Source organism: Otolemur garnettii, unplaced genomic scaffold (assembly GCF_000181295.1).
Source record: "Otolemur garnettii isolate 467f Iridium unplaced genomic scaffold, OtoGar3 scaffold00014, whole genome shotgun sequence".
NCBI lineage: Eukaryota > Metazoa > Chordata > Mammalia > Primates > Galagidae > Otolemur > Otolemur garnettii.
Window position 1 is genome coordinate 13,465,440 of NW_003852409.1, and position 12,090 is coordinate 13,477,529.

The 12,090-nt window shown below is 46.2% G+C and overlaps 1 protein-coding gene across 3 annotated transcripts in view; it reads left to right on the top strand.

Moving 5' to 3' along the window:
• Positions 1-12,090, top strand: part of AKAP2 (A-kinase anchoring protein 2) — a 478,916-nt gene that overhangs the window by 152,452 nt on the left and 314,374 nt on the right. The window lies entirely within an intron of this gene.

The window sequence follows — 12,090 nt, forward strand, 5'->3', positions numbered from 1 at the left end:
TAGGGAGATAGGGCATGTGTTGAAAGGATAAGAGTACCTCCTTAATACATGAATGGGCTTTCAAGAAGTATTCCGTGACCAACTAGTCCTGTCCTTACGGGAGAACAAGAAATGGTCTAATGTATGCTCACAGAAGGAGGACAGCTGGTTCAGAAATGGGTTTATTGCCCAGCTCCTGTCCACCCCTCTTCTCTGGCCCAACCTTTGAATTATACTGAACTGCAAAGACTAAACAAGGAGATTGTTCACACTGAGTGAGTTTAAAAATACCATTGGCATGCTAGCCTTCAGCAAGCCATATATCTTGTACTGCATTGAGCAAGATGGTGCCTTGTGGCGGGTAGCGAATGAGTCACATGGTGGTCATAACCAGATCCTTCCCAGCCTGGGTACTTGGGTGGAAAGTGGCGTTACAGTTGATTGATCTGTCTTGTTTGTTCTTTTCACATGTCCCTCCCTTTTACGAGTGTGATTTCAGAATCACAACAAGACAAGAAGGAAAATCGATCTTAGATAGCATCTTCAGAATGAAGAATGAGTGGAAATTGCAATTTTCGGTTTAGGCCAGAGGCCAGAAAATAATAATAGTCCACGAGCCACAAATCTGGCCTGCAGGCTCTTTTTAGAAGGTCTGTGAGCCCTGAATCGTTTTCTCATTTTTAAATATTTGAAAAAAAAATTCAAGGAAATAATAGTTCATGACATATGAAAATGATAGGAAATTCAAATGTCCATAAAAAATATTATCAGAAGACAGCCACGCCCATTCACGGATGTACTGGCCATGGCTGCGTTGGTGCTATAACAGCAGGATGAAGTAATTAAAACAGAGACCACGTGGCCTATGCAGCCCAAAATATTTCCTGACTGTTTAGAGAAAATCCTTGCCGACCCTAAGCTCTCTAAATAGCACATTTCTGTGGTTGTCTTTGCGAGTTAGACTGTAGGAATCTTTTAGCTGAAGAAGTAACTATTGCCTCCCCACTGACAGTTGAGAGTGATAAAACATCTCAACACCCTTTTCACTGTTTTCTGGGCCACCAGGATGAGCAGTTTATATTTCCTGAAGAGCTGGCATGTGAGTTTTGCCACTGTGGCGTTTTCTCATTATATCCTTGCCATCTCTGCCAACTGCATGTTATTTTCTTTTGAAAACCAGAAAATCTGATCTCTTATAGATATTGGTTTGGCCCATCTAAAAATAAATCCCTACACTCAAAAACAGTTTTTTTCTATTGACAGGGACAGAGGGCAGAGGGGAAACACTGCACATTTTCCAGATGAATTCTCTTTATTCCTTGGGCTGTGCCAGAACTCTCACTCTCCTCTTCCAGGGAACTTTAAAGGTGAAGCGTCAGATTAAAGGTCAGAGAACACACCAGCCACACTCCCCAGTCCAGGCAGGGAACCAGTGAGGAGCGGTTTCTTCCAGGAGCCGAGCTTATTAGCCACTCACGAGAAACTGGAGGCTCTGATTTGCAAAAAAAAAAAAAAAAAGTGACTGCCAGGTCAAAGCTGCCAATGGCCAGCGGTAGGACTGTCTACCATGGTGTCTCTGAATCAGAAGGAACTTTCTTTCTGTCCCCTTGCCTTTTTTATTCAAAAGGGCCAGCTGCAATTTTGAGTCTGACCTGCCTGGAAATTTCCAAAGGGACTTTGGTGCCTTAATAAATATTTTCAAATTGCCCAAGGTTGGGGAAGATAGCTGAGCCACAGTTGTGAAATCGGGTTAAAAAATGATTATACGGTACTTGGGCTGGCCCTGTGAACCAGAGTGAGTTCACTGGAGGGAGCACTGTTGGGACACTCACTGCGGATGGACGGCTCCCTCTTTTCTGGTCGTGCATCTGCTTGACCCTGACATTCTCTAGATGGGCTGCTCCCCTTGAGCATCTGCTTGGAGAGTGGGAAACCAAGCACGTCATGTAACGTTTCTCAACCATGGTGCTGTTAACAGTTCTGACATAATTCCCTGCAGTGGGGAGAGGAATCAGCACCCTGTACATTAGCGTCCCTGGTCTCTAGCCCTTAGATGCTAGTCACATCTCCCACTCCCCACCATCATAATCAAAAGGTCTCCAGACATTGCCAAATGGCCCTTGGGGCAACAAAATAATTCCCTTTGGAAACCAAACATAACACAGAGGTTACCTGTTCAGATGTATTTCCCATGCTTTCATCATTAAGAATTCATTTCTTAATGACGTGAAGGCTATGTTAACCACTTTGATGGAAGTGTTTCGGATTGTGTGTGAAAACCCCACACTGTACCCCAGAACCAGAAGTGCATTAATGTACATAGTTACCATTCAATAAAAAAAAAAAAAAGAATTCATTTCTTTAAATCTCAAAAGCTTTATGTTTTAGAACTCCCCGTGAGAATATAAATTTCCCCAAAAGTGGAAAGCCTCAAACCTTGGATGACAAATGGTTTTTATCCCTTATGTCAACTCTGATGGGTAGTGGCCATCTATAGCATTGTCTTGAAATATTTTATTTTATATTTTGTTTTATTATTTTATTTTTTATTTCATTTCATTTCTAAGGCAGGATCTCACTCTGTTGCCCACACTAAAGTGGCATTATTATCTCCCCCTGCAATCTCTAACGCCTGGGTTCAAGTGATCTTCCTGTCTCAGCCTCCCAAAGTGCTAAGATTACAGGTGGGAGCCACTTCGCCCAGACAGGAAGATCTTTAAAGCTGTATTTAGGTGTTGGGGAAAGGACACCGGGTAGATTAGAGCTGTCTTCCATGGGCAGGAGATGAGGGAGTTGCTGGGCATGCCCCAGGGGCCTTCTTGCCTAACGTCTCTACAGAGATGCATTAGAGCCTCTCTCATTAGTGCACAACCCCCAGGCCACAGACCGGATCAGTCCTTTACCTGTTAGGGACTGGGCCGCACAGCATCACTGCCTGAGTTCTGTCTCCTGTTCCATCCCTTTCCACCTCAACCCCCAAACTGTGGGAAAAATGTCCTCCATGAAACCAGTCCCTGGTGCTAAAAAGGTTGGGACCACTGCATTAGAGTCAGACCTTAGCCTGGCACTGTTAAGTAGCCTAACTGCTGCCAGGGCACCATTTCCACGAGGTCCCCCGGAGCCTTGTGTATTTGTTAGGGCAATTTCCTAGCAACACCAGAAAGATGTCTTGGGGTGGGGGGGCCTTGTAAAAAAATTTTTTTTGGACTTTCAGATTGATCTGAGAGTACACACGATTAGGTTACGCTGTTTGTATGTGTAGGGTCGAGTCCGAGTTGTAGTTGCTTTCTTCACCCAGGAGGTGTGCGGTATACCTGTGCCTTAGTCCCTTTGGGTGGGAACTTTCTGAACCCTCTCCCCTTCCCCTAAAGGGTCCCCTTTTTAAAAATCACAGAGTGCCATATGGGCTAGTAGAGGTGCTGGGTAGTCTGTGGATGGGAATAAGAAGCAGGGAAAAAAAGAAGACAAAATAGAACTTCCTGTCTCTCGCCCACCTGATTGCAAACTTCTTTAGGACAGTGACCGTGTCATAGTCACCGTTGTCCATTTACTGCCTGCTACCACACACTTTTGTATAGTGTCAAAGCCAGGTCAGTGACTTTTAGCAGAGCATTTAACCCGTTTTGTGTCTTGTGGAGCCTGTGGTCCCTTCTCACAGTAATGCTTAAAATGCACAAAGTAGGCTCGGCGCCTACAGCTCAACCGGCTAAGGTGCCAGCCACGTACACCTAAGGTGGCGGGTTCGAATCCCCAGCCCGGACCCACCAAACAACAATGATGGCTGTAACCAAAAAATAGCCGGGCGTTGTTGTGGGCGCCTGTGGTCCCAGCTACTTGGGAGGCGGAGGCAGGAGACTCGCTGGAGCCCAGGAGTTGGAGGTTGCTGTGAGCTGTAATGCCATGGCACTCTACCCAGGGGGACAGCTTGAGGCTCTGTCTCAAAAAAAAAAAAAAAATGCACAAAGTAAAATACATAGGAGTAACAGTTACACAGATAAATATATATAGTCAGCAAGGTATTCCAGAACTGATAACATGTGCTTTTCATTATTATGTTAAATTAAATGTAGTGGCAGCTCTAATATATATGCTAATTTCAAATTATTGATGAGCTTTAGGATATTTTGAGCTCTCTCCAGCAGCTATAATGAGCTATAAAAATATCTGCAGTTTCTACTCATGATAAAGTCACGGGTACTAATGATATTCCTGGGGCTTGGGCTTACATTCATAACTAAAGGCAATCCTACATTTTAGCCAGGGGGGGTGAAAATAACCTTTATCTGGGTGGCCTGAATTCTGGCATATCCCCCAATTCCCTGAATTCTTTCCTTCCTTTTCTTTCTTTCTTTCTTTCTCTTATACCTTGGCCCCAGCTTAGGCAGCTCCCTTCTTTCCCTTGGCTGACTCTACCTCAGCCACCTCCTTGGGGTTCTTTAGCAATTTCTCCAGATTCTCACTCCTACATTCCTTTTCCAACTCTTCCAGTTGGGTGGCTCCCTTCTCAGTTCTAACTCAGTTCAGCAACCCTGGCCCCAGCTCGGGGTTACCCTGAACCTAAGAGGAGAGACAGTGGTTGGCACCTCATGGATGCCACCGAATGCTTGTGGAATAGACATGTTTGCTTTGCCAACTCACCTTTCTATCATGTGCTGCTATTGGTGGCTCAGCCTACGTTTGAGATCAGTCCGCTCTTAATGCCTCCCGTCTGCATGGAGAGGGTCAGAATTTCCCCTTAGAGTGTTGAGCTTTCAGTCTTGTTTGCCCAGTTCCTACAGGCCAGCTGAGTGCAATCTTCTCCCCATTGGACCTCAGAAGTGGCAGTGAGCAGTGGGAATGGCAACACCTTTGACCAGCTGTGACCTGCCACATGCACTTGCTGTGAGCTGCTCAGTGGACGCCACCCCCTCCCCGTCTCCGTGGCACATCTTGGATCTCAACCACCAGGGGAGGGACATGCGTGAGAACCAGGCAGCCTAGAGATTCATCATTGCTACAGGTGAATTTCATAATAAACAAATAAAAATGAGCCATCTCTAGTCCCCTTTGAGGCGTTAAGGTCACCAGGTGCCAGAGTGTCCTGAGCGGGGTGAAACATCTGCGGTCTTCACCCACAGGAACTCATCTGTGTTCTCCCCAGTTTGGACTCTTGTGGCCTTCCCAGTTCTTTTCACCCCTGGATTGATATGAAGGGTCTGTAGTGGTTTCACAAGGCTGTTCTAACAAAGTGCCACAACCTAGGTGGTTTAAACAATGAAAGTTTAAGGTCAGTTCTGAACTCAGGACTGGTTTCCTCTGGGGGTTATGAGGGAGGGATCTGTTGCAGGCCTCTCTCCGTGACTTGCAGATGGCCGTCTTCTCTCTGTGTCTCTCCACATTAATGTCTGTCTGTCTCTGTGTCCAAATTTCCCCTTTGTCCTTACAAAAGGACACCAATCCTATTGGAATGGGGCCCACCCTAATGACATAATTTTAACTTCATTATCTCTGTAAAGATCCTACCCCAGACACATTTTGAGGTACTAGGGCTTAAGACTTCAAAATATCTTTTTGAGGGGGTGACACAGTTCTACCCCTAGCAGGGTCCCTGCCACTGCTTCTGACAGTGGTGGCCATTAGTACCCTACTCTGCTTCTGGCTGTGGCAGTAGAAATTGTATCCCAAGGGAAATGGCCCAGGGGCCTGTAAGTAGCAGGTGCCATTTGTCACAAATGCCTCAAGCCTCTGCCGTGCCTTCACACTCCATGACTTCCTTTTAGCACCCAGGACCCCTGGTATCTCCTAACCCTCTGTCTATAGTCAAAGCCTTTCATCTGGAAAAGCATAGCACAGCGTTTCACACTGAGGTGTAATGAATACTACACATTCCCTCCCCCGTCCCAGGCCAGTTAAAAACACTGGGCCAAGCTGTGAACTACATCACAGGGATTCAGGGTGTTAATTCAGCCACCTTGGGTCCTGTCTGTGTTTTGTTCAGGACCCTAGGTGGTTCTGCTACTCACCATTAATAATAAACAAAACATCTCTCTGGGCTCACAGCTATTTAGAGTTTACAGAATTCTCTCCATCATCACTTCCATTGTCGTGATTGACCATCAACAAGCAGAACAAGTATTATTTTTTCTGCATTTGGTTTCAGAGAAGGTAGAAGCTCAGCTGAGTAATGGTCCAAGATCATCCAGGGCGATGGCTAGAGCCCACATCACTGCACCTCTGTGCCAGTTCTCTTCCCCTTGCTGCAGCCCGCCTGCCCTGCTGCCTCTGCTTCTCCTCTGGGTCCTCATTGTGTAGTCCCCATGGCCAGAATCTCTGCTCCACGGCTCCATCCCAGACCCTCTTGCCCTCCCTAAAAGGGCAAAGAGTGGGTGAGGGTGGCCAGGCAAGAGTAGAGTATTCAGACCAAAAGAGAAAGGAGCATGAGCAAAGTGACAAGTTGTGATGGAGCAGAGCAGTGTCAGGAAGTGACATGAGGCTCAGGTGGCTGGATCACGCGGAGCAATGAGGCTATTGCCTGGGGGCGCTGCGTTGTAGAGGACAAGGAGTACCTGGTGGGGCAGAAGCCTAGTCCCATGGGTGGCTGGGAGCCACAAAGACCTGTGGTTAATCAGAGGCTGCTCTGGTGGCAGAGTGGAGGCAGGAGGAGGCAGGGAGCAGCTTTGGTTCCTGAGTGCCTGTCCCTACCAGTGCTGGTGCATTCCTGAAGGCTCTGAGGCGGCTGTCCCTTGTTTCCATGCAGGCTTCACCGTTAGCTTTTACATTTGCGTAACTCACTCTTTGGATACTGAAACCCAGAAGCAGCTTCTTCACCAGCTTCAGCTGAAAGCCTTGGAGCTATTTCTGGCCATTGTGACACCCTGTTCAACTTTCAGAGGATCTTGGGAATAAGGGTCTGTGAGCTTATTTTCAGGGAAAGCTCAGAATTCAGTCTAGAGCCTCTCAGATCCCCTGTGGCCCGCCCAGCTGGGTGTCCTGTCTGTGGAGAGGCTGCTGGGCCGAAGTGCTGGGTTTACCGTCTACTGATTGTTTTCCAGCAACTCCCATGTGCTGTGCTGATTTACTGATTTGAAAAGAGGGTAGGGATCAACATAAACACACTTTTAAATCCAAAGAGCATATTTCAGGGCTTTTATATTTGAGAACTAACTTTAGAGCCAAAGAAGTAATATCATAAGAGCTCCTGTGATGGGGCACTTAACTGCGTATTGCATGTCCTGGTAAGTGTTTTCAAATGTTATCTCATTTAATAGAAACAGCAATGCTGTGTTAGAGGTATTGTTACCACTATTTTAACAGATGCAAACAGGTTAACTTGAGGAGGTTAAACACTAGCCCAAGGCCAGGTGCCTGAATCTGGCTCCAGAACCCCTCTAGGCTAAGCCAATAAATGGCTCGCACACTGCTATTCTTTTGTCTTGTGTGTGACTAACTGAGCTTGGAATTAGTCCCTGCCCAGGTCGGATTTGACCTTGGGATCCTTCTCAACACAGTGCTATAGGTCACCACTACTACCAACTGAGCCATGGTTCTACTGGAAATAGAATATGTGTCATTTTAGGTTGTTTTTTTCCTGCAAAAATCTGCAGAGCATTTTGTTGTTGATTTCTACAAACCTGTTTATAATCTTAAAAGATTATAAATTCCCTAAACATGTGTAAGAAATGGGGCATTCGGCACAGTTTCCTTTCACAGTCAGTAGAGATTCTGCATTCAGATTTTAATAGGGGATCCTAACTGCCTTGGAGGGAGAAATAACATCTTAGGACCCAAAGCCTTGATATGGACAAGTGGCTTACATGTCCATGTCCAGTGATGAGTGAGCAATGATGAATGAGCCTGAGAAACTCAAGTCCCAGTGCAGTCGAGCTTTCTAGTGACCCAGTGGGATGGTGAGGTAGGTAGGGTCGGGGATGTGGGGGGCTGGCTGAAGAAGCAAGATGAGGATGGGCAGATTCTGGAGGTCACACAACTTCAGTTGCTGTGAAACATTTCAGCTCAGCAGGCAAAGCTCTCATCCTATCAGTGCAGCACCACTTGGGCTGTGGCTTCCAGGAGAGAAAAAGGAGTTCCTTAGAACTCGGGGGAAGAGGTGAAGGGAGAGCCTAAGACCCAGCTATACATCAGAATGAGATAGAGATCGTCCAGGAGGAAGTCCATGGCCAATATCTAGAATTGGAACCCTGAGAAATAGTAACAGAAGTGTGCTGCCTAGAAATGTGGAGGCTGCCATGGCTTCTTCATGACTCTAGATTATGGAGCTGAAAGGAGATAGGACAGTGGAAACGGCATATATGGATCACCAGCACAGCACACTCAATAAAAAGGAGACCTCCTGGAGGCCGGTGGGCACAGAGCAGGACTTCAGTCACAGATCTGGGATTCAGGGCCAGGGCATCCGGACCTGGGGGTGGTTGGGTCACTCTAAAATCAGGCTGTCAACTGAGGCGAGAGCTGACCCACCTACCCCAGTATTATTGAGAATTGTCGTGTGTGTGTGTGAGAGAGAGAGAGAGAGAGAATGTATAGGGCCAGGAACTAGATCTATTTACACACTCCCTATGTGATGTTAGGGTTAGTGAAGTGACCTGGAGTGGTCCTTGGCCTGCAAGAAGGTGATAAATAGACATGTGGTAAGAAGTTGGGCCAGAAGCAACTTCTAGTCTCACAAAGCCTTCCCTTGGACTCAGAAGAGGGACTACTGGAGAGATGACACTCCCCCAAACAACCAGCTCAAGTTCCTGATGAATGGATCATTTTTAACTGACTAGCTGGACATGCCCATGCTCATGAACACCCTCCTGCCAAAAAAAAAAAAAAAGACATTGGCAGTCAAAATGCTGCTGTGGAGGGTCCACATGTGTAAATATACTTTATATATTATTCTCACTATGGGAGGGAGCAAGAAGGTTCTAAAAGGGTTTCTCCCAAATTGGATAGTAATCCTCATCTTAATTTTAGCCTCTTCTGGCCACTTGGAATGGAATTGCTACTGTGAAAGGAATGCCATGTGACTACCCTGGTTTGGGGTATTCAGGTGAGAGCAGGGCTGGCTGCATCATCATGTGACCTCTGCAGTCACACAGGACCCCTCCTAGGTTAAACGCTCCATGGCCATCTTGAAGCCTTAATAATTTTTGAACAAGGGGCCCTGCATTTTCATTTTGCTATAGGCCCTGCACATTTTGTAACCAGACCTTGGTTGTCACACCCTGTAGCCCCAGCCACCAGGCCTATGCTGGGTCAAAATTATATGGGGAAATAAAAATGTAATTAGAGCATATAAATAAGGCCCCAGATTTCCATGGTTTAACTCTCTTGAGGGCTTTTCCACTATTCAACAGTCTAACACAGGCCTTCCTTGTTAGTGGGCAGCTTTCCTGCAGGTGGTGGCTCAGGTTTCTACTATTTGTGACTCTGCCATCTCCCAGGGCTTTAGAATCCTTTGACTCCAGTCATAGAAGAAAAAGAGGATGGAGAAGGTACACTCACTCCTCAACTGCCTTGGCCTGGAAGTGACTCACATCACTTCCTCTCAGTCTGGAGCCCTTGTCAACTGGCTACACGATGGTGCAAAGGACGCTGTGAAACTTGGTGCCTGTCTTGGTGGCTACTTTTCAGCGGACACCTCCTTCATCTAGGAAGAAGAGCACACAATTAGGGGGATCATTAGCTTTCTCTGACACATAGATTCTTCCTGATGGGATTCATGGTGCAAAACCAGGCATGTCAGCGCAGACCAGCGTGTGTGGATCGGGAAAGGTAGGAACCCAAATCTTTTTAGCACAAAGGCCAGTCTGTTAGCCTCACCAGTTAGGAATTATTTTTAGGGATGATTGCAAGTTCTGGAATAGGGAGAAACAGTCTGTGCTTGTTTGTTTGCTTGCTTATTTATTTCCAATAATAGATTTTTAAGGAATAAAACAACAAATGTTAACCATATTAATAAAATGTACATATCAAGCCAGGCACAGTGGCTCATGCCTGTAATCCTAGCATTCTGGGAGGCCAAGGCAGGAGGATTGCTTGAGTTCAGGAGTTTGAGAACAGCCTGAGCAAGAGTGAGAACTCATTGCTACTAAAAAAAGAAAAATTATCCAAGCAATGTGGTGGGCACCTGTAGTCCAGACACTTGGGAGGTAGAGGCAGGAGAATTGCTTGAGCCCAAGAGTTTGTTTCTGTGAGCTAGGCTGATGCCACAGTACTCTAGCCTGGGTGACAGAGTGAGACCCTATACATATATACAAAATATATATATTAACTGTTAAGATGCATTGCTGTTTCAATAACAGCATAATGTGGGGGGAAATACAAAAGTATATTGTAGAATTAAGGAAATATGGTAATAATTGTCAACCTGGCTTATTGGTTGATTCATTTTTCCCAAATTCTTTTGCTAGCTTCATGAAATTTCATGATAATGCTCACCATCGGATGGCCACATGTTGGTACGTGGATCTGGTAGATTCTGTGTGACTATCTGAATCAAAATGCTGTTATCCAGATTAGGCACCCCTCAGTGGACAGCACCCTCCATGAAGGTGAAATAAATTTGTCTATTGAACTTTCTTTCTGGGTGTGTGTCATGCAAGCTCAGGAGCCCCCAAGCTCATCTAGGTCCAAGCCAGAAAGAGGACTACCTTGGAAATGGATTTACCTCCCCAGCCAGGAGGCTTTTCATTTGGCAAGCAGTGATCAGAGAATGGGAAGACTCCACAGAGCTCTGTAATAGATACATCCTGGTTGGTCTTCTCATCAGCTCAACAACCTGGGGCGGGTCCTGAGGGGACCAGCTGCATGGGAAGGATGCAGAGGGCGGGACAGTGAGTTAGCATCAACTCAAGGGAGCAAGTGCCGCAAGCCTCATTCTCCTCTTTCCCCTGCTCCTCCTCAACGCTTGTTGATACTGTGGGAAGACAGGATGGAGACAGAAGCTTGGAATTTCTAGTGTCTGTATTTGATAGGCATGTGCTCTTGGGAAGTTAAGGAAGTACTGTGTTTCTCTGAAAATAAGACACTGTCTTATATTTATTTTTTCTCAAGAAGACACACTAAGGCTTATTTTCAGGGGATGTCTTATTATTATTAAGTATAATACAACAATCTACATGTATTCAAATACAGTTACGTTATCTTCTTCTGGAACCTGACAGGGGAGCCAGCCTTGTTGGTGGGGCTGGCACTAGTGATGCGTGAACTCCTTTCCCCTAGCCATTCTCACATGCGCAGTAGGATGCCTGCGACTGCAGTTAGCACATGTGCACCCGTGCAAGTGCGAACACCGCAGAGAAAGGAGCTGTGGCAGATAAAAGGTATTCCAGTCTTACTGCTCTGCACCTGAAAAGCAGGGCATGGTTATGCAGCATTATCTGCATAGCCACGCCCATCACTAGGTCTTATTATCAGGGTAGGGCTTATATTTAACAAATGCATAGAAATCCTGCTAGGGCTTATTTTTTGGGTAGGTCTTATTTTCGGGAAACATGGTAGGTGATGATAACTGTTGTCTAAACAAAGGCGGTGCCCATAAATAGACTCCTTGAGCTTGGAAGCCCCATGGCTGTGTCCCAGGCTAGGCCCATAGCATCCAAAGAAAATCAAAGACTCTGTCTCCTAACAGCTTTTCTGGCCACCCTTGAAGTCCTGCCTTCTCTCAGGCAGCTCCTGAGAAAGACAGCTCCCAGCCAGTCTCTGACAGCTGAATCAAACCGCCAAGTGTGGCATTGTTGCCAAAACCGCTTGGACTGTGTCCCCGAGGGGTCAGGATGCCGCCAAGTTTTCTGCTTTGCCCTGAGTTCAGCAGAAGTCATCACCTGCCTGGACATTGTTGTGTCTGTGGCACCTCATTCATTGGAGAAAACATAACCTCCTGCAGTTTCTTTCACTCAACAGAGCGTGGCATCAAGGAAATAAGATAGTCAGCGTGGCATCACAGCTGGTCTGAAATAGTACCGTCTGCATCCTTTGATTACATCTTAAAATTCAGTTTGCATGCAATCAGGGTTCATTTAATTACCTCCGAGCCATAATATAGGTCTGGGTTGGAATGGTTCTGCATGTTAATAGCTTCTTCATCCAAAATAATATTTCTATGGTCAATAAGCAGCCCATCGTTCT